Genomic DNA, 22,500 nt, shown 5'->3' on the forward strand with positions numbered 1-22,500 from the left:
ATGTTAGCATTGATTAGATTGCAGTCATGCACTGACCAAAAATGGCTGAATAGCACTCATACAAGTCAATAACATCAACAAAGCTCACCTTTGTGCATTCACACACAGCATAAAACGTCTGGTGGACAAAATGAGACAAAGGAGTGGCATGAACACGTCTTTCTGTGATGTCATGTAAACAATATATGATGAGTTCAAGGATCGCTGAAATTAGTAGGACAAAACGGTGCCTGTTTTTTTGCATTGAAGCACAGCATGGAAATTTTGGTGGACAAAATGAGACAAAGGAGTGGCATGAACACCTCTTTCTGTGGAAGTGTCGGAGAAAGTTGCACAAGTAAACAATCTACGATGAGTTCAATGATCGCTGAAATTAGAACGAAACCGTGCTTGTTTTTGTGCATTCACGCACAGCATGGAACTTTTGGTGGACAAAATGAGACAAAGAAAGAGTGGCATGAACACTTCTTTCTGTGGCAGCGTCGGAGAAAGTTGCACATGTAAACAATCTACAATGAGTTCAAGGATCGCTGAAATTAGTAGGACAAAACGGTGCTTGTTTTTGTGCATTCAAGCACAGCATAAAACATTTGGTGGACAAAATGAGACAAAGGAGTGGCATGAACACATCTTTCTGTGATGTCATGTAAACAATATATGATGAGTTCAAGGATCGCTGAAATTAGTAGGACAAAACGGTGCTTGTTTTTTTTGCATTGAAGCACAGCATGGAAATTTTGGTGGACAAAATGAGACAAAGGAGTGGCATGAACACCTCTTTCTGTGGAAGTGTCGGAGAAAGTCGCACAAGTAAACAATCTACGATGAGTTCAAGGATCGCTGAAAATAGTAGGACAAAACGGTGCTTGTTTTTTTGCATTGAAGCACAGCATGGACATTTTGGTGGACAAAATGAGACAAAGGAGTGGCATGAACATCTCTTTCTGTGGCGGTCTCGGAGAAAGTTGCACATGTAAACAATCTACGATGAGTTCAATGATCGCTGAAATTAGGACGAAACCGTGCTTGTTTTTGTGCATTCACGCACAGCATGGAACTTTTGGTGGACAAAATGAGACAAAGAAAGAGTGGCATGAACACTTCTTTCTGTGGCAGCGTCGGAGAAAGTTGCACATGTAAACAATCTACGATAAGTTCAAGGATCGCTAAAATTAGGACAAAACGGTGCTTGTTTTTGTGCATTCACGCACAGCATGGAACCTTTGGTGGACAAAATGAGACAAAGAGAGTGGCATGAACACTTCTTTCTGTGGCAGCGTCGGAGGAAGTTGCACATGTAAACAATCTACGATGAGTTCAAGGATCGCTGAAATTAGTAGGACAAAACGGTGCCTGTTTTTGTGCATTCACGCACAGCATGGTACTTTTGGTGGACAAAATGAGACAAAGGAGTGGCATGAACACTTCTTTCTGTGGCAGCGTCGGCGAAAGTTGCACATGTTAACAATCTACGATGAGTTCAATGATCGCTGAAATTAGGACGAAACCGTGCTTGTTTTTGTGCATTCACGCACAGCATGGAACTTTTGGTGGACAAAATGAGACAAAGAAAGAGTGGCATGAACACTTCTTTCTGTGGCAGCGTCGGAGAAAGTTGCACATGTAAACAATCTACAATGAGTTCAAGGATCGCTGAAATTAGTAGGACAAAACTGTGCTTGTTTTTGTGCATTCAAGCACAGCATAAAACGTTTGGTGGAAAGAATGAGACAAAGGAGTGGCATGAACTCGTCTTTCTGTGACAGTGTCGGAGAAAGTTGCACATGTAAACAATCTACGATGTGTTCAAGGATCGCTGAAATTAGTAAGACGAAACGGTACTTGTTTTTGTGCATTCACGCACAGCATGGCACTTTTGGTGGACAAAATGAGACAAAGGAGTGGCATGAACACTTCTTTCTGTGGCAGCGTCGGCGAAAGTTGCACATGTTAACAATCTACGATGAGTTCAAGGATCGCTGAAATTAGTAGGACAAAACGGTGCTTGTTTTTGTGCATTCACGCACAGCATGGAACTTTTGGTGGACAAAATGAGACAAAGGAGTGGCATGAACACTTCTTTCTGTGGCAGCGTCGGCGAAAGTTGCACATGTTAACAATCTACGATAAGTTCAAGGATCGCTAAAATTAGGACAAAACGGTACTTGTTTTTTTGCATTGAAGCACAGCATGGAACTTTTGGTAGACAAAATGAGACAAAGAAAGAGTGGCATGAACACTTCTTTCTGTGGCAGCGTCGGCGAAAGTTGCACATGTTAACAATCTACGATGAGTTCAAGGATCGCTGAAATTAGTAGGACAAAATGGTGCTTGTTTTTGTGCATTCAAGCACAGCATAAAACGTTTGATGGATAAAATGAGGCAGGAGTGGACAATTTTACATGTAAACAAACTGATGGGTCACAGTCCACACTATGGTGAGTTCAAGTACCGTCGAAATTAGTAGGACAAAACGATGTCCACCAAATAGTGTCATCAGTGAAGCATACACACAAACATATTAAACAATGGTAGTTCTAACCATTGGGAAGGTTTGTGTCATGTTTGTCCTCAAACAAAAAACACCCTAAAACAAAAAAAAATATTTTTCCTTCATCTTTTTCCATTTTCAATCCTTTTTTAAAAATGCTCCAGGGAGCCACTAGGGCGGCACTAAAGAGGCTCGAGAGCCGCGGGTTGCTGACCAGGTAGCAAAAAAGATGGATGAAGGAAATTTTTAGCGTATTAAAAAAAGTAGCTCCTGGGACTGCGTCCAGTTTGAATTCCAAGCAACATCCGTCTGGGAATTGTAATGAGGCCATTTATTATTCCCAAAAGAAAAGGAATCTGCATCATCTCAGGTGCTCTCAAGTGACTAATGGGGATATGCCCGCATCTTAAAAATAGCATCGACGTGATCATTTGTGGCACCCGATAAGAATTCCACATGCAGAAGTGGGTCGGGCGACCGTTGCTTCCGACTCCAAAGCCGTCACATATTTCCCGGCTGAAGCCCGGAGGCGTGACCGGGCCCTTTGAGTCAACGTGTGTTTTTGCATGTTGGGGAGAATGTCAGAAGAAGCTCAAACCCGGAGGCTTCGCTTTCAAGTGGGCCTCATCTTTGCTCTTTCATTAATGCAAGCTGGGGAATGCAGATTGACTCCGTGCGTTTGTATTATTTTATTTACATCTGCCATACTTTCATGTTACAGAGCATCACTGAAGGAGAGCCTAATCCTTTGGATATTACTTGTGTGTAGTACAGCGTGTCAAATGATTGGGTTCCTTCTTTATTAGACTAATTATAATCCCATGAAAGGAAATTCACTTATTGCTTGTTAGTATTGTGTTGCACTATGTATGCAGACCATTACTGCAACTATAGCAAACTGTAATTAATTGGGCTGGGTATTAGCAAGGACTTTGCTATACTATACAGGTAAAAGCCAGTAAATTAGAATATTTTGAAAAACTTGATTTATTTCAGTAATTGCATTCAAAAGGTGTAACTTGTACATTATATTTATTCATTGCACACAGACTGATGCATTCAAATGTTTATTTCATTTAATTTTGATGATTTGAAGTGGCAACAAATGAAAATCCAAAATTCCGTGTGTCACAAAATTAGAATATTACTTAAGGCTAATACAAAAAAGGGATTTTTAGAAATGTTGGCCAAATGAAAAGTATGAAAATGAAAAATATGAGCATGTACAATACTCAATACTTGGTTGGAGCTCCTTTTGCCTCAATTACTGCGTTAATGCGGCGTGGCATGGAGTCGATGAGTTTCTGGCACTGCTCAGGTGTTATGAGAGCCCAGGTTGCTCTGATAGTGGCCTTCAACTCTTCTGCGTTTTTGGGTCTGGCATTCTGCATCTTCCTTTTCACAATACCCCACAGATTTTCTATGGGGCTAAGGTCAGGGGAGTTGGCGGGCCAATTTAGAACAGAAATTCCATGGTCTGTAAACCAGGCACGGGTAGATTTTGCGCTGTGTGCAGGCGTCAAGTCCTGTTGGAACTTGAAATCTCCATCTCCATAGAGCAGGTCAGCAGCAGGAAGCATGAAGTGCTCTAAAACTTGCTGGTAGACGGCTGCGTTGACCCTGGATCTCAGGAAACAGAGTGGACCGACACCAGCAGATGACATGGCACCCCAAACCATCACTGATGGTGGAAACTTTACACTAGACTTCAGGCAACGTGGATCCTGTGCCTCTCCTGTCTTCCTCCAGACTCTGGGACCTCGATTTCCAAAGGAAATGCAAAATTTGCATGGTTGGGTGATGGTTTGGGGTGCCATGTCATCTGCTGGTGTCGGTCCACTCTGTTTCCTGAGATCCAGGGTCAACGCAGCCGTCTACCAGCAAGTTTTAGAGCACTTCATGCTTCCTGCTGCTGACCTGCTCTATGGAGATGGAGATTTCAAGTTCCAACAGGACTTGGCGCCTGCACACAGCGCAAAATCTACCCGTGCCTGGTTTACGGACCATGGTATTTCTGTACTAAATTGGCCCGCCAACTCCCCTGACCTTAGCCCCATAGAAAATCTGTGGGGTATTGTGAAAAGGAAGATGCAGAATGCCAGACCCAAAAACGCAGAAGAGTTGAAGGCCACTATCAGAGCAACCTGGGCTCTCATAACACCTGAGCAGTGCCAGAAACTCTTCGACTCCATGCCACGCCGCATTAACGCAGTAATTGAGGCAAAAGGAGCTCCAACCAAGTATTGAGTATTGTACATGCTCATATTTTTCGTTTTCATACTTTTCATTTGGCCAACATTTCTAAAAATCCCTTTTTTGTATTAGCCTTAAGTAATATTCCAATTTTGTGACACACGGAATTTTGGATTTTCATTTGTTGCCACTTCAAATCATCAAAATTAAATGAAATAAACATTTGAATGCATCAGTCTGTGTGCAATGAATAAATATAATGTACAAGTTACACCTTTTGAATGCAATTACTGAAATAAATCAAGTTTTTCAAAATATTCTAATTTACTGGCTTTTACCTGTATACAGTGGTGGTCAAAAGTTTACATACACTTGTAAAGAACATAATGTCATGGCTGTCTTGAGTTTCCAATAATTTCTACACATTATTTTTTTGTGATAGAGTGATTGGAGCACATACTTGTTGGTCACAAAAAAACATTCATGAAGTTTGCTTCTTTTATGAATTTATTATGGGTCTACTGAAAATGTGAGCAAATGTGCTGGGTCAAAAATATACATAACAAATTGCATGTAAAGTTGTTTATGGGTATCTTTATTGCGTTAACATCTATTATAGCATCTATTATGTTCTACATATGTACCTCATTTGCTATACTATTGCAAAGCCTTTCAAAATGTGCACTTCTTAATATTCTTTCTGTCACCAAGTTTTGAGCAAATCAATGACTTGCAATTCAGTACAACATTTAAAAAACATTTCTGTATGACATTCTGATTACAAAATTGTAATATTTGTATCCATGTATCCAAATATTAGGGTATTTTCTCCAGCAAATTGTATGCATGCAAGCAAATACTACCTGATTAATCACAGTTCAAGAGTGTGATTAATCTGATCAAAAAAAATCACTTGACAGCCTTGGTTTAAAGTATAGTTTCAATGTTAAAAACCCAAAACCAGTGAAGTTGTCACGTTGTGTAAATAGTAAATAAAAACAGAATACAATGATTTGCAAAACCTTTTTTTACTTATATTTAATTGAATAGACTGGAAAAAACAGATAGTTAATGTTCGAACTGGAAAACTTTGGGTTTTTTGCGAATACAATGTGCCTGCAACATGTTTCAAAAAAGCTGGCACAAGTGGCATATTTGAGTTTAATAAATGAGATAAAAACAGCATCGACATCTCAACTCAAACTTAACATTGGAACTACATTATTTTCAACATTTAACCAATGTTTGGTTCTGACCTTGATTTGACCATTGAATTTTGGTCATTTCCCAACCAATATTCTACCACACAACTACAACGTTGAAACAACATACTTTTTGACGACGTTTAACCAATGTTGGGTTCTGATGTTGATTTGACCATTGAAATTTGGTCATTTCCCAACCAATATACTACAACACAACTACAACGTTGAAACAACATGCTTTTTGACGACGTTTAAACAATGTTGGGTTCTGACGTTGATTTGACCATTGAAATTTGGTCATTTCCCAACCAATATTCTACCACACAACAACAACGTTGAAACAACATACTTTTTGACAACGTTTAACCAATGTTGGGTTCTGATGTTGATTTGACCATTGCATTTTAGTCATTGCCCAACAAATATACTACAACACAACTACAACGTTGAAACAACATGCTTTTTGACGACGTTTAAACAATGTTGGGTTCTGACGTTGATTTGACCATTGAAATTTGGTAATTTCCCAACCAATATTCTACCACACAACAACAACGTTGAAACAACATACTTTTTGACAACGTTTAACCAATGTTGGGTTCTGACGTTGATTTGACCATTGAAATTTGGTCATTTCCCAACCAACATCAGACAATCAACATTGTTTCAATTCACAAATACAACTATTTTGCAACGTTGTTTTAAAGTCAGTTTTAAAGCACATGTATGTATCAACTTTGTATCAATGTCTTGTGCCTGCTGGGTTAGTCATGAGTTAAAGACTTTTAAAAAAATGCTATATTTGAGTTTAATGAATGAGATGAAAACTGCATCGACATGGCAACTCAAACTTAACATTGAAACTACATTATTTCCAACATTTAACCAATGTTTGATTCTGACGTTGATTTGGAATTTTGGTCATTTCCCAACCAATATTCTACCACACAACTACAACGTTGAAACAACATACTTTTTGACAACGTTTAACCAATGTCGGGTTCTGATGTTGATTTGACCATTGAAAATTTGGTAATTTCCCAACCAACAACATCGGACGATCAACGTTTCAATTCACAGATACAACTATTTTGCAACGTTGTTTCAAAGTCAGTTTTAAAGCACATGTATGTATAATCAAAATTGTATCAATGTCTTGTGCCTGCCGGGTTAGTCATGACCTAAATAGTTTTAAAAAGATGCTATATTTGAGTTTAATAAATGAGTTAAAAACATCGACATCGCAACTCAGACTTAACGTTGAAACTACATTATTTTCGACTTTTAACCAATGTTGGGTTCTGACGTTGATTTGATCTTTGAATGTTGGTAGTTTCCCAACCAATATCCTACAACACAACTACAATGTTGAAACAACATACTTTTTGACAACGTTTAACCAATGTTGGGTTCAGACGTTGATTTGACCATTGAAATTTGGTCATTTCCCAACCAATATTCTACAACACAACTACGTTTAAACAACATACTTTTTGACGACATTTAACCAATGTCGGGTTCTGATGTTGATTTGACCATTGAATGTTGGTCATTTCCCAACCAATATACTACAACGTTGAAACAACATGCTTTTTGATGACATTTAAACAATGTCGGGTTCTGACGTTGATTTGACCATTGCATTTTGGTCATTTCGCAAACAATATTCTACCACACAACTACAACGTTGAAACAACATACTTTTTGACGACGTTTAACCAATGTCGGGTTGTGATGTTGATTTGACTATTGAATGTTGGTCATTTCCCAACCAATATCCTACAACACAACTACAACGTTGAAACAACATGCTTTTTGACGACATTTAAACAATGTTGGGTTCTGACGTTGATTTGACCATTGAATTTTGGTCATTTCCCAACCAATATTCTACCACACAACTACAACATACTTTTTGACAACGTTTAAACAATGTTGGGTTCTGACGTTGATTTGACCATTGAAATTTGGTCATTTCCCAACCAATATTCTACCACACAACTACAACGTTTAAACATCATACTTTTTGACGACATTTAACCAATGTTGGGTTCTGACGTTGATTTGACCATTGAAATGTGGTCATTTCCCAACCAATATTCTACAACACAACTACGTTTAAACACCATACTTTTTGACGACATTTAACCAATGTCGGGTTCTGATGTTGATTTGACCATTGAATGTTGGTCATTTCCCAACCAATATTCTACAACACAACTACAACGTTGAAACAACATACTTTGTGACGACATTTAACCAATGTCGGGTTCTGATGTTGATTTGACCATTGAAATTTGGTCATTTCCCAACCAATATTCTACAACGTTGAAACAACATGCTTTTTGACAATGTTTAATCAATGTCAGGTTGTGACGTTGACTTGACCTTTGAATTTTGGTCTTTTCCCAACCAATATCCTACAACACAACTACAACGTTGAAACAACATACTTTTTGACAACATTTAACCAATGTTGGGTTCTGATGTTGATTTGACCATTGTAATTTGGTCATTTCCCGACCAACAACATCGGACGATCAACGTTGTTTCAATTCACAGATACAACTATTTGCAACGTTGTTTCAAAGTCAGTTTTAAAGCACATGTATGTATCAACGCTGTATCAATGTCTTGTGCCTGCTGGGTTAGTCATGAGTTAAAGAGTTTAAAAAAAAAATGCTATATTTGAGTTTTCTAAATGAGATGAAAACTGCATCGACATGGCAACTCAAACTTAACATTGAAACTACATTATTTTCAACATTTAACCAATGTTGGGTTCTGACGTTGATTTGACTATTGAAATTTGGTAATTTCCCAACCAATATTCTACCACACAACTACAACGTTGAAACAACATACTTTTTGATGACGTTCAACCAATGTCGTTTTCTGACGTTGATTTAACCATTGATTGTTGGTCATTTTCCAACCAATATTCTACAACGTTTAAACAACATACTTTTTGACAACGTTTAATCAATGTCATGTTGTGACGTTGATTTGACCATTGAATTTTGGTCATTTCCCAACTAATATCCTACAACACAACTACAACGTTGAAACAACATACATTTTGACGACATTTAACCAATGTCGGGTTCTGACGTTGATTTGACCATTGGAATGTGGTCATTTCCCAAACAATATCCTACAACACTGCTACAACGTTGAAACAACATACTTTTTGAAAACGTTTAACCAATGTTGGGTTCTGACGTTGATTTGACCATTGAAATTTGGTCATTTCCCAACCAATATTCTACAACGTTGAAACAACATGCTTTTTGACAATGTTTAATCAATGTCAGGTTGTGACGTTGACTTGACCGTTGAATTTTGGTCTTTTCCCAACCAATATCCTACAACACAACTACAACGTTGAAACAACATACTTTTTGACGACATTTAACCAATGTTGGGTTCTGATGTTGATTTGACCATTGGAATGTGGTCATTTCCCAACCAATATTCTACAACACAACTACAACGTTTAAACAACATACTTTTTGACAACGTTTAACAATGTTGGGTTCTGATGTTGATTTGACCATTGAATGTTGGTCATTTCCCAACCAATATACTACAACGTTGAAACAACATGCTTTTTGACAATGTTTAATCAATGTCAGGTTGTGACGTTGATTTGACCATTGAATGTTGGTCATTTCCCAACCAATATCCTACAACACAACTACAACGTTGAAACAACATACTTTTTGACGACATTTAACCAATGTTGGGTTCTGACGTTGATTTGACCATTGTAATTTGGTCATTTCCCGACCAACAACATCGGACGATCAACGTTGTTTCAATTCACAGATACAACTATTTGCAACGTTGTTTCAAAGTCAGTTTTAAAGCACATGTATGTATCAACGCTGTATCAATGTCTTGTGCCTGCTGGGTTAGTCATGAGTTAAAGAGTTTAAAAAAAAATGCTATATTTGAGTTTTCTAAATGAGATGAAAACTGCATCGACATGGCAACTCAAACTTAACATTGAAACTACATTATTTTCAACATTTAACCAATGTTGGGTTCTGACGTTGATTTGACTATTGAAATTTGGTAATTTCCCAACCAATATTCTACCACACAACTACAACGTTGAAACAACATACTTTTTGATGACTTTCAACCAATGTCGTTTTCTGACGTTGATTTAACCATTGAATGTTGGTCATTTTCCAACCAATATTCTACAACGTTTAAACAACATACTTTTTGACAACGTTTAATCAATGTCATGTTGTGACGTTGATTTGACCATTGAATTTTGGTCATTTCCCAACTAATATCCTACAACACAACTACAACGTTGAAACAACATACATTTTGACGACATTTAACCAATGTCGGGTTCTGACGTTGATTTGACCATTGGAATGTGGTCATTTCCCAAACAATATCCTACAACACTACTACAACGTTGAAACAACATTCTTTTTGACAACATTTAACCAATGTCGGGTTCTGACGTTGATTTGACCATTGAAATTTGGTAATTTCCCAACCAATATTCTACAACACAACTACGTTTAAACAACATACTTTTTGACGACATTTAACCAATGTCGGGTTCTGATGTTGATTTGACCATTGAATGTTGGTCATTTCCCAACCAATATACTACAACGTTGAAACAATATGCTTTTTGATGACATTTAAACAATGTCGGGTTCTGACGTTGATTTGACCATTGAAATGTGGTCATTTCCCAAACAATATCCTACAACACAACTACAACGTTGAAACAACATACTTTTTGACAACGTTTAACCAATGTTGGGTTCTGACGTTGATTTGACCATTGAAATTTGGTCATTTCCCAACCAATATTCTACAACACAACTACGTTTAAACAACATACTTTTTGACGACATTTAACCAATGTCGGGTTCTGATGTTGATTTGACCATTGAATGTTGGTCATTTCCCAACCAATATACTACAACGTTGAAACAACATGCTTTTTGATGACATTTAAACAATGTCGGGTTCTGACGTTGATTTGACCATTGAAATGTGGTCATTTCCCAAACAATATCCTACAACACAACTACAATGTTGAAACAACATACTTTTTGACAACGTTTAATCAATGTCAGGTTGTGACGTTGATTTGACCATTGAATTTTGGTCATTTCCCAACTAATATCCTACAACACAACTACAACGTTGAAACAACATACTTTTTGACGACATTTAACCAATGTCGGGTTCTGACGTTGATTTGACCATTGAAATGTGGTCATTTCCCAAACAATATCCTACAACACTACTACAACGTTGAAACAACATACTTTTTGACAACGTTTAACCAATGTTGGGTTCTGACGTTGATTTGACCATTGAAATGTGGTCATTTCCCAACCAATATTCTACAACACAACTACAACGTTTAAACAACATACTTTTTGACGACATTTAACCAATGTCGGGTTCTGATGTTGATTTGACCATTGAATGTTGGTCATTTCCCAACCAATGTACTACAACGTTGAAACAACATGCTTTTTGACGACGTTTAAACAATGTTGGGTTCTGACGTTGATTTGACCATTTAATTTTGGTCATTTCGCAACCAATATTCTACCACACAACTACAACGTTGAAACAACATACTTTTTGATGACGTTCAACCAATGTCGTTTTCTGACGTTGATTTGACCATTGAAATTTGGTCATTTCCCAACCAATATTCTACAACACAACTACAACGTTTAAACAACATACTTTTTGACAACGTTTAATCAATGTCATGTTGTAACGTTGATTTGACCATTGGAATTTGGTCATTTCCCAACCAACATCGGACAATCAACATTGTTTCAATTCAAAAATACAACTATTTTGCAACGTTGTTGTAAAGTCAGTTTTAAAGCACATGTATGTATAATCAACATTGTATCAATGTCTTGTGCCTGCCGGGTTAGTCATGACCTAAATAGTTTTAAAAAGATGCTATATTTGAGTTTAATAAATGAGTTAAAAACATCGACATCGCAACTCAGACTTAACGTTGAAACTACATTATTTTCGACGTTTAACCAATGTTGGATTCTGACGTTGATTTGACCATTGAATGTTGGTCATTTTCCAACCAATATTCTACAACACAGCTACAACGTTTAAACAACATACTTTTTGACAACGTTTAATCAATGTCATGTTGTGACGTTGATTTGACCATTGAATTTTGGTCATTTCCCAACTAATATCCTACAACACAACTACAACGTTGAAACAACATACTTTTTGACGACATTTAACCAATGTCGGGTTCTGACGTTGATTTGACCATTGGAATGTGGTCATTTCCCAAACAATATCCTACAACACTACTACAACGTTGAAACAACATACTTTTTGACAACGTTTAACCAATGTTGGGTTCTGACGTTGATTTGACCATTGACATTTGGTCATTTCCCAACCAATATTCTACAACACAACTACAACGTTTAAACAACATACTTTTTGACGACATTTAACCAATGTCGGGTTCTGATGTTGATTTGACCATTGAATGTTGGTCATTTCCCAACCAATATACTACAACGTTGAAACAACATGCTTTTTGACAACGTTTAATCAATGTCGGGTTGTGACGTTGATTTGACCATTGAATTTTGGTCATTTCCCAACCAATACCCTACAACACAACTACAACGTTGAAACAACATACTTTTTGACGACATTTAACCAATGTTGGGTTCTGACGTTGATTTGACCATTGTAATTTGGTCATTTCCCGACCGATATTCTACAACACTGCTACAATGTTGAAACAACATACTTTTTGACAACATTTAACCAATGTTGGGTTCTGACGTTGATTTGACCATTGTAATTTGGTCATTTCCCGACCGATATTCTACAACACTGCTACAATGTTGAAACAACATACTTTTTGACAACGTTTAACCAATGTCGGGTTCTGATGTTGATTTGACCATTGAATGTTGGTCATTTCCCAACTAATATACTACAACGTTGAAACAACATGCTTTTTGACAACGTTTAATCAATGTCAGGTTGTGACGTTGATTTGACCATTGAATTTTGGTCATTTCCCAACCAATATCCTACAACACAACTACAACGTCGAAACAACATACTTTTTGAACGACATTTAACCAATGTTGGGTTCTGACGTTGATTTGACCATTGAAATGTGGTCATTTCCCAAAAAATATCCTCCAACGTTGAAACAACATACTTTTTGACGACATTTAACCAATGTTGGGTTCTGACGTTGATTTGACCATTGAAATTTGGTCATTTCCCAACCAATATTCTACCACACAACTACAATGTTGAAACAACATACTTTTTGATAACGTTTAATCAATGTCAGGTTCTGATGTTGATTTGACCTTTGGAAATTTGGTCATTTCCCAACCAACATTGAACAATCAACGTTGTTTCAATTCACAAATACAACTATTTTGCAACGTTGTTTTAAAGCACATGTATGTATCAACGTTGTATCAATGTCTTGTCTGCTGGGTTAGTCATGGTTTAAAGACTTTTTAAAAAATGCTCTATTTGAGTTGAATACATGAGTTAAAAACAACACCGACGTCACGGGACATCCCCCGCTCATGGGATGCCATTAAGCTTTTATGTCTGCATTAATGTGCGCCGTCCTCCTCGGGTTCACACCCCGCCCTCGCCCTTCTTTCCCGCCACTTCTTAAGCGTGGCGAGCACACGGAGGAGGCGTCCCAGCCTATCACGTGCGACCGCCGCCGCAGCCAGACAGCAAAGCGTAACACGATCCATGATCGAGTGGTGCAAAACACTCCCGTCTACCGTCTCGCTCAAGGAAGAATAAGACGGAGAGGAGGAGGAGGGGTGATGATGATGAGGGTGATGATGATGGTGGTGGTAGGGGAGGGATGTGGGGGGTAGCCCATGAGGTTGACTTCAGAGCGAGAGAGAGAGAGAGGGAGGAAGAGGAGGAGGCTGCTGGAGAGTGCGGCATGCAGGCAGTAGTGACCGGTAACTACATCCACGCTCGGTGTGACTTTCCGCTCCGCCGGCTTTTAACCCCGCTGACATCGCCCGAGCGCCGTCCGTGTGTTGTCGCCTTCGCGGTCTGGAGAGAAGCTGTGCTGCTGTAGGGACTGGAGGAAGAGAAGAGGAGGAGGGGAGAAAGGAGGAGGAGGAGGAGGAAGAGGAGAGGATCGGGAGCGATGCAGAGCAGCACCGCCGCCTAACAAGTGGAGCTTCAAGCCTCAGCGAGGGAATCTGCACACACGTTGTTGGAGGTAACAAGTCTTTGTTAGTGATCAGCACCTTTTATTGCCTGCATGCATCACCGGGTGTCTGCAGTCGCATGCCTCCGTCTCACAGCCTGGGCCTCATCTTGCAGACGGCATTGTGTCCCGTGCTGTCCTCCCCATGTGCATGCTCTTATTGTGAAGGGCTGCTTTCTCATAGGTCATAGGTTTGCATAGGACCTGAAAATGTTTATTTTCCTTACATGGTGCTTCATTTCTTATTGCATTACACCATTGAAGACTGGAGGTGTTGTGTACCATTTGGTGTTGACCTGATTTTTTTTGTCTGCCTTGGCGGAGGTTCCGGGCTGCACAGAGTGTCAAACTAGCTACCTCCATCAATAAGGTCACGTGTTGGTCACTGGTCTGCTGGTCATTTATGAACTGGTTTTAGTCATCTTTTTGTACATTCCTCCAAACCACCTTTGAATCCATGTTGGAGATTAAAAATAGAGTTTGTGCAAAGTTGTATCTTCAATTTGCAACTTGCGCTGTTGTATCTTTTTGACAACCTGAAGAGCAGTGCTGGTTACTCGGTTAATAGCTCGGTCATGCTGGAAGACCCAGGTCCATGTCCCGGGCGTAACAGAACACAAGGACTGAACCAGGCGGGTTCAACTGTGCATTCCTCAAAATCACTTTTTGAATCCATTGTAGTGCATAGGCCAAAATTGTGCTGAAGAGCAGTGCTGGTTACTGGGTTAATACCTCGGTTATGCTGGTAGACCCAGGTCCATGTCCCGGGCGTAACAGAACACAAGGACTGAACCAGGCGGGTTGAACTGAGCATTCTTCAAAATCACCTTTGAGTACATTGTGGTGCATAGGCCAAAATTGTGCTGAAGAGCAGTGCTGGTTACTGGGTTAATAGCTCGGTCATGCTGGTAGACCCAGGTCCATGTCCCGGGCGTAGCAGAACACAAGGACTGAACCAGGCGGGTTTAACTGTGCATTCCTCAAAATCACCTTTGAGTACATTGTGGTGCATAGGCCAAAATTCTGCTGGTTACTGGGTTAATAGCTCGGTCATGCTGGTAGACCCAGTTCAATGTCCCGGGCGTAACATAACACAAGAACTGAACCAGGCGGGTTCAACTGCGCATTCCTCAAAATCACCTTTGATTCCATTGTGGTGCATAGACCAAAATTGTGCTGAAGAGCAGTGCTGGTTACTGGGTTAATAGCTCGGTCATGTTAGTAGACCCAGGTCAATGTCCCGGGCGTAACAGAACACAAGGACGGAACCAGGCGGGTTTAACTGTGCATTCCTCAAAATCACCTTTGAGTCCATTGTGGTGCATAGGCCAACATTTTGCTGGTTACTGGGTTAATAGCTCGGTCATGCTGGTAGACCCCGTACAATGTCCCGGGCGTAACAGAACACAAGGACTGAACCAGGAGGGTTCAACTGTGCATTCCTCAAAATCACCTTTGAGTCCATTGTGGTGCATTGGTCAAAATTGTGCTGAAGAGCAGTGCTGGTTACTGGGTTAATAGCTCAGTCATGTTAGTAGACCCAGGTCCATGTCCCGGGCGTAACAGAACACAAGGACTGAACCAGGAGGGTTCAACTGTGCATTCCTCAAAATCACCTTTGAGTCCATTGTGGTGCATAGGCCAAACTTCTGCTGGTTACTGGGTTAATAGCTCGGTCATGCTGGTAGACCCAGTTCAATGTCTCGGGCGTAACAGAACACAAGAACTGAACCAGGCGGGTTCAACTGCGCATTCCTCAAAATCACCTTTGATTCCATTGTGGTGCATAGACCAAAATTGTGCTGAAGAGCAGTGCTGGTTACTGGGTTAATAGCTCGGTCATGTTAGTAGACCCAGGTCAATGTCCCGGGCGTAACAGAACACAAGGACTGAACCAGGCGGGTTCAACTGTGCATTCTTCAAAATCACCTTTGAGTCCATTGTGGTGCATAGGCCAAAATTCTGCTGGTTACTGGGTTAATAGCTCGGTCATGCTGGTAGACCTAGTTCAATGTCCCGGGCGTAACAGAACACAAGGACTGAACCAGGCAGGTTCAACTTTGCATTCCACCAAACCACCTTTGAATACATTTTGGAGATTAAAAATAGAGTTTGTGCGAAGTTGATTCAACACATTTTTAAGAAACTGTACAAACTTGTGTTGTTGTGTCTTTTTGACAACCTGAAGAGCAGTGCTGGTTACTGCGTTAATAGATCGGTCATGCTGGTAGACCCAGGTCAATGTCCCGGGCGTAATATAACAAGGACTGAACCAGTTGGGTTAAACTGTGCATTCCTCAAAATCACCTTTTGAATCCGTTTTGGAGATGAAAAAGAGTTTGTGTTTTAGCACGATGTGCTTCATTCAACCAATATCAAAGAAACTGTCAAAAATTGTGCTGAAGAGCAGTGCTGGTTACAGGGTAGATGGCTCAGGCTTTTAGCTTGGTAGCTAGCACTTTTGTCTAAGGTAAACAACAGAATGTAGGAACTGCTCCACTGTGCAATATTACAATATATATTGTAATAGACATTTTTTATGTCTTATCGAATGATATAATTATCTATTGTATCGGAATTTTACATCTCGGGTGCGGCCAATCAGTGCCACCAGGTATTTGGTTTCACGAGCGTGCCAATTCAAGAAACTTCAACCAATCCCCACCAATTATGTGCGGCCTAGCAACCTTGTCCAAGCTTGCAACTTCCTCTGAAATTTTGGCCAAACAAATTTTACTTTTAGCGGTGCTTAAAATCAGCACAGTGTTCACTTATATGACCCAATCCAAACAACCTTCCCTAGTCATGGTGCAGAAAGAAATTAAAATAAAATAACCAAAATAATAACAAAAAGTGGTAACACATAACACAACCTGCTCATTGAACTTTGTGGTTATTATATTAAAACATCAAATCAACATAAATGAATAAAAACAATCTAAATTACACTTATTTCAAAGGGTGATGGGAAAATGCAAAAAACTCTCTCCACATTTATCCATGTTTGGCACACTTTAGCTGCTTGATATTTCTGATTGATTAAACAACTTTAAGGAGGTTGTCATGGAAGTAAACAAGGTAGAAGTTGAACTTTCACATACTCTTAATAATGAATAATACTTATTATTAATTATACATCCATTGGATGGATATATTATTATAATAATATATATACATATACATACAACTTTGTATGCAGTATGTTTTTGGGCCCCGGCCAAATTTTTTTAAGCACAATGCGGCCCACTAGTCAAAAAATTTGGACGCCCCCGTCTTAGATCTACTTGTGATTTCTGTCTACGGTGCTAAGCCTTCTGGGTAATGTAGTATAAAAGCCTTTGGCAACACACTGACGTCCGGACTTCCCAGTTTACATGTATTTACATATAAAAAGTCAGATGCCGACCAAACAACGGTAGGCTAATCTGCTAAAGCATGCCACTAACAAGTCGTATCACTTGAAGACACGGCATGAAGAAAAGTACAGAAACAGTGTTAAAATGCTATAAAGTACTAAAGTTACTTCTAAACATATATATATATATATATATATACACAGTCGCGATCAAAAGTGTACATACACTTGTAAAGAACATAATGTCATGGCTGTCTTGAGTTTCCAATAATTTCTACAACTCTTTTGCGATAGAGTGATTGGAGCACATACTTGTTGGTCACAAAAAACATTCATGAAGTTTGGTTATTTTTTGAATTTATTATGGGTCTACTGAAAATGTGACCAAAGTATACATACAGCAATGTTAATATTTGCTTACATGTCCCTTGGCAAGTTTCACTGCAATAAGGCGCTTTTGGTAGCCATCCACAAGCTTCTGCTTGAATTTTTGACCAGTCCTCTTGACAAAATTGGTGCAGTTCAGCTAAATGTGTTGGTTTTCTGACATTAACTTGTTTCTTCAGCATTGTCCACACGTTTAAGTCAGGAGTTTGGGAAGACCATTCTAAAACCTAAATTCTAGCCTGATTTAGCCATTCCTTTACCACTTTTGACGTGTGTTTGGGGTCATTGTCCTGTCGGAACACATGTTTTATTTATTTTAGGTTGTCCTGAAGAATTTGGAGGTAATCCAATTTACTCTCTGTAAAGTACCAGTTCCATTGGCAGCAAAACAGGTCCAGAGCATAATACTACCACCACCATGCTTGACGGTAGGTGTGGTGTTCCTGGGATTAAAGCCCTCACCTTTTCTCCTCCAAACATATTGCTGGGTATTGTGGCCAAACAGCTCCATTTTTGTTTGAGTAATGTTTAGTTTACTGCTCCAGAAATGCTGTGGTTGGTTGTGAGTTTGCTAGTAAACATGTTAAATGAACACAACCAATAATAGAAGCAAGAAGCCTCTCTATTTGTAGTGCGCGATTTTAAATGAGAAATATTATTAATCTTCATCGCGCAGCCTTAGTTTGTGAGTGAATTGTATTTATTTGTATGGATTTCTCTTGGAATTCCATTCTTGTCACCTTTGGTCAAGTGTGCATGTGCTAAATGTGTACCACTGTATGGAGTTTGCTCGGAATTCAGCCAACGAAAAAGCTGTTCCCTTGTGAAGTTTGTCCATGTTGATCAGTTTTCAGGCTTATGCTCAAACGGAAGTATAAGGAAGTTATCCTAGGATGGTTTCTGATAAATATGTGGGCGGATTGTGTTGAAATGGTGAGATGCAGCATTTATTTATTCATTTGATGCATGAATATTTATGAAAAAATATTCAAGAATATTAAGCAAGTGGGTATCTACGAAGGTGCTGATCCAAATAAGAGTTGATATGTGCCATAAGTGTTACCTCTCCCAAGGTGACAGTGTGTTTAGTTGTGCGGATTTCTATGACTCTGTGCATGTCGTAGGTTGACAAGTTAGTCCCCCAAAAAAGGAATTATCACATATGAGAGATGAGTTTACTACAAAACCCAAAACTAGTGAAGTTGGCACGTTGTGTAATTTGTAGATACAAACAGAATACAATGATTTGCAAATCCTTTTCAACTTATATTCAATTGAATGGACTGCAAAGACAAGATATTTAACGTTCGAACTGGGAAACATATTTTTTTTGCAAATAATCATTAACTTAGAATTTAATGGCAGCAACACATTGCAAAAAAGTTGCCACAGGGGCATTTTTACCACTGTGTTACCTTTTAACAACACTCAGTAAACGTTTGGGAACTGAGGAGACACATTTTTAAAGCTTTTTAAGTGGACTCGTCAGACCACAGAACGCTTTTCCACTTTGCATCAGTCCATCTTGGATGAGCTCGGGCCCAGCGAAGCCAGCGGCGTTTCTGGGTGTTGTTGATAAATTAATTTTGCTTTGCAAAGTACAGTTTTGACTTGCACTTACGGATGTAGCGACAAACTGTAGTTACTGACAGTGGTTTTCTGAAGTGTTCCTGAGCCCATGTGGTGATATCCTTTACACACGGATGTCGCTTTTTGATGCAGTACCGCCTGAGGGATCGAAGGTCCGTGATATCATTGCTTACGTGCAGTGATTTCTACAGATTCTATGAACTTTTTGATGATATTACGGACGATAGATGGTGAAATCCTTAAGTTACTTGCAATAGCTTCATTGTTCTTAAACCGTTCCACAATTTGCTCAGGCATTTGTTCACAACCTGGTGACCCTCGCCTCGTCCTTGTTTGTGAATGACTGAGCATATCATGGAAGCTGCTTTTATACCCAATCACGGCACCCACCTGTTCCCAATTAGCCTGTTCACCTGTGGGATGTTCCAAATAAGTGTTTGATGAGCATTCCTCAACTTTCTCAGTCTTTTTTTGCCACTTGTGCCAACTTTTTTGAAACATCAAATTCCAAATGAGCTAATATTTGCAAAAAATAGCAACGTTTTCCAGTTGGAACATGAAGTATCTTGTCTTTGCAGTCTATTCAATTGAATATAAGTCGAAAATGATTTGCAAATCATTGTATTCTCTTTTTATTTACTATTATCACAACGTGACAACTTCACTGGTTTTGGGTTTTGTAATTTCATAAATTGTGGTGCATAGGCCAAGGAAGAACCCCTTTAAGATAGTAGTGAAGAATGATTTTGAGACTGCAATATTTGCCATCTTTTCACTTCATTTATTGCTTAAGTGGGTAACTTTATGACAGAATGGAGGCTTTTGTAGGAACTGTGTTTTTACCATGGAAATATGGAGGCAAACCAGAATATGACTTAGTTTAAGTGCAGTGGTGTCAAACTCACAGGTACGTATTTTGTGACCCCCGACCTATCGTCAAGGTTTTGTGTTAAAATAGGCAGCAAATGTTCAATATTGTGGCAACCTAGAATCCCACTTAATAATGACGGCACAACAAACACACATAGGGCAATTTGTTCTACTACTACTGGGAATTAAGAAACAACTACTTTAACTTCAAACACTTGAGAAATGTTTTACAAATCCACTGTATAGGCATGGATACTTTCAATATTTGAATCGATACAATTCCAATTCTCCGTACATAGCTCTTTTGTGCGTGTTAATGTGGTGATGAAGCTGAATGTGTTCAATGGATACATTTAATTTTAAAACATTTAACAGTGATAACTGTACTGTCCAGTTATATCTTATTTTTATACACTTTTGAGTCCCATTTGCAAGTATGCATTAATTTCAGTTTATTTATTTTGTATTTTTTGTATTTATTAGTTTGTCAGGAACAATGCAGTGCACTTTATTACGTTTATTAGAGTCAATACCATAATATGTGTACATGTTGCATATAAGGTTTGTAACCAATAGGCTAATTTGCAAACCTAGTCCCCGGACTGCTTTTCGAAAAGGTATTCCAGGTAAAAAAAAAACAAAAAAAACGACAGTCATGCATTATATGCTAATACATCCTTGGTGTTTTGCTCTTGCCAACAAGTCTTTGCCAATAAGTTAAATGTGCCAGTCTTGTCTTTTGTCGAGCCCTACAAAGTGGTTATACTGTAAATATTGTACTTACTACACACCAGCTGTTCGATTTTAACATGCATCTTAGTCATAGCTTTTTTTTACCAAACTTGGAGTTGTTGAAATCGCCATGCAAAATTGCTAATGGTAATCGGTAGCATGTACAAACCCCAAAACGAGTGAAGTTGGCACGTTGTGTATTTCGTAAATAAAAACAGAATGCGATTATTTACAAATCCTTTTCAACTTATATTCAATTGAATAGAATGCAAGGACAAGATATTTAACGTTTGAACTGAGAAACTTATATTTATTTTGCTAATAATCATTAACTTAGAATTTAATGGCAGCAACACATTGCAAAAAAGTTGTCACAGGGGCATTTTTACCACTCTGTTACATGGCCTTTCCTTTTAACAACACTCAGTAAACGTTTAGAAACTGAAAAGACACATTTTTTAAGCTTTTCAGTTGGAATTATTTCCCATTCTTGCTTGATGTACGGCTTAAGTTGTTCAACGGGTCTCCATTGTCGTATTTTACGCTTCATAATGTGCCACACATTTTCAATGGGAGACAGGTCTGGACTACAGGCAGGCCAGTCTAGTACCCACACTTTTTTTTACTATGAAGCCACGTTGTTGTAACGCGTGGCTTGGCATTGCTGAAATAAGCAGGGGCGTCCATGACAACGTTGCTTAGATGGTAACATATGTTGCTCCAAAACCTGTATGTACCTTTTAGTATTAATGGTGCCTTCACAGATGTGTAAGTTACCCATGCCTTCGGCACTAATACACCTTTTGCCACTTGTGCCAGCTTTTTTGAAACATGTCACAGGCATCGAATTCCAAATGAGCTAATATTTGCAAAAAATAACAAAGTTTTCGAGTTTGAACTTTAAGTATCTTGACTTTGCAGTCTATTCAATTGAATATAAGTTTAAAAGGATTTGCAAATCATTGTATTCTTTTTTTATTTACGATTCACACAACGTGTCAACTTCACTGGTTTCGGGGTTTGTATGTGGCATATGTACTGTAAATTACCATCGAGCTAGCACATTTTGAAAAGCGGAGCCTTACTTCGGAGAACTGCCATCATATAATGGTGTTGTTATCATCCACTAGTCGTTGGAGTTGTCTTGTGTGCGTGTTATGTTGCTGTGTTTTGGTTATAACTATTTATTTTATGACACCGTGAGTCAGACTGAGTATTGACCCCTGCATGGCGTGAGTGTCCTAATGTACTGTAGGCCCAATAATAAGGTAACTTCCGACGTGCCCCTGACCAGCTCTTAGGGAACTCAGCATGGTCAAAATATAATCTTTTAATATTCAACTTTGCTGAGGGATGGTACATAAACCAATGCAGACCCGCTTATTTAGTGGCATAAGGCCTACCA

General features: G+C 38.8%; 1 protein-coding gene across 2 annotated transcripts in view; it reads left to right on the forward strand.

The window, feature by feature from the left end:
- LOC133616971 (teneurin-3) overlaps positions 1-22,500 on the forward strand; it is a 745,483-nt gene that overhangs the window by 169,684 nt on the left and 553,299 nt on the right. Inside the window, exon 1 of one of the 2 annotated variants that reach the window (XM_061976583.1) lies at positions 13,936-14,173. The exons of the other annotated variant lie outside the window; for it this stretch is intronic. The gene's annotated coding sequence lies outside the window, so the exon portion shown is untranslated. Of the gene's footprint in view, positions 1-13,935; positions 14,174-22,500 lie in introns of those variants that run through there. 2 annotated transcript variants of the gene reach the window in all.

The sequence above is a fragment of the Nerophis lumbriciformis genome, linkage group LG16 (assembly GCF_033978685.3).
Source record: "Nerophis lumbriciformis linkage group LG16, RoL_Nlum_v2.1, whole genome shotgun sequence".
Lineage (NCBI taxonomy): Eukaryota > Metazoa > Chordata > Actinopteri > Syngnathiformes > Syngnathidae > Nerophis > Nerophis lumbriciformis.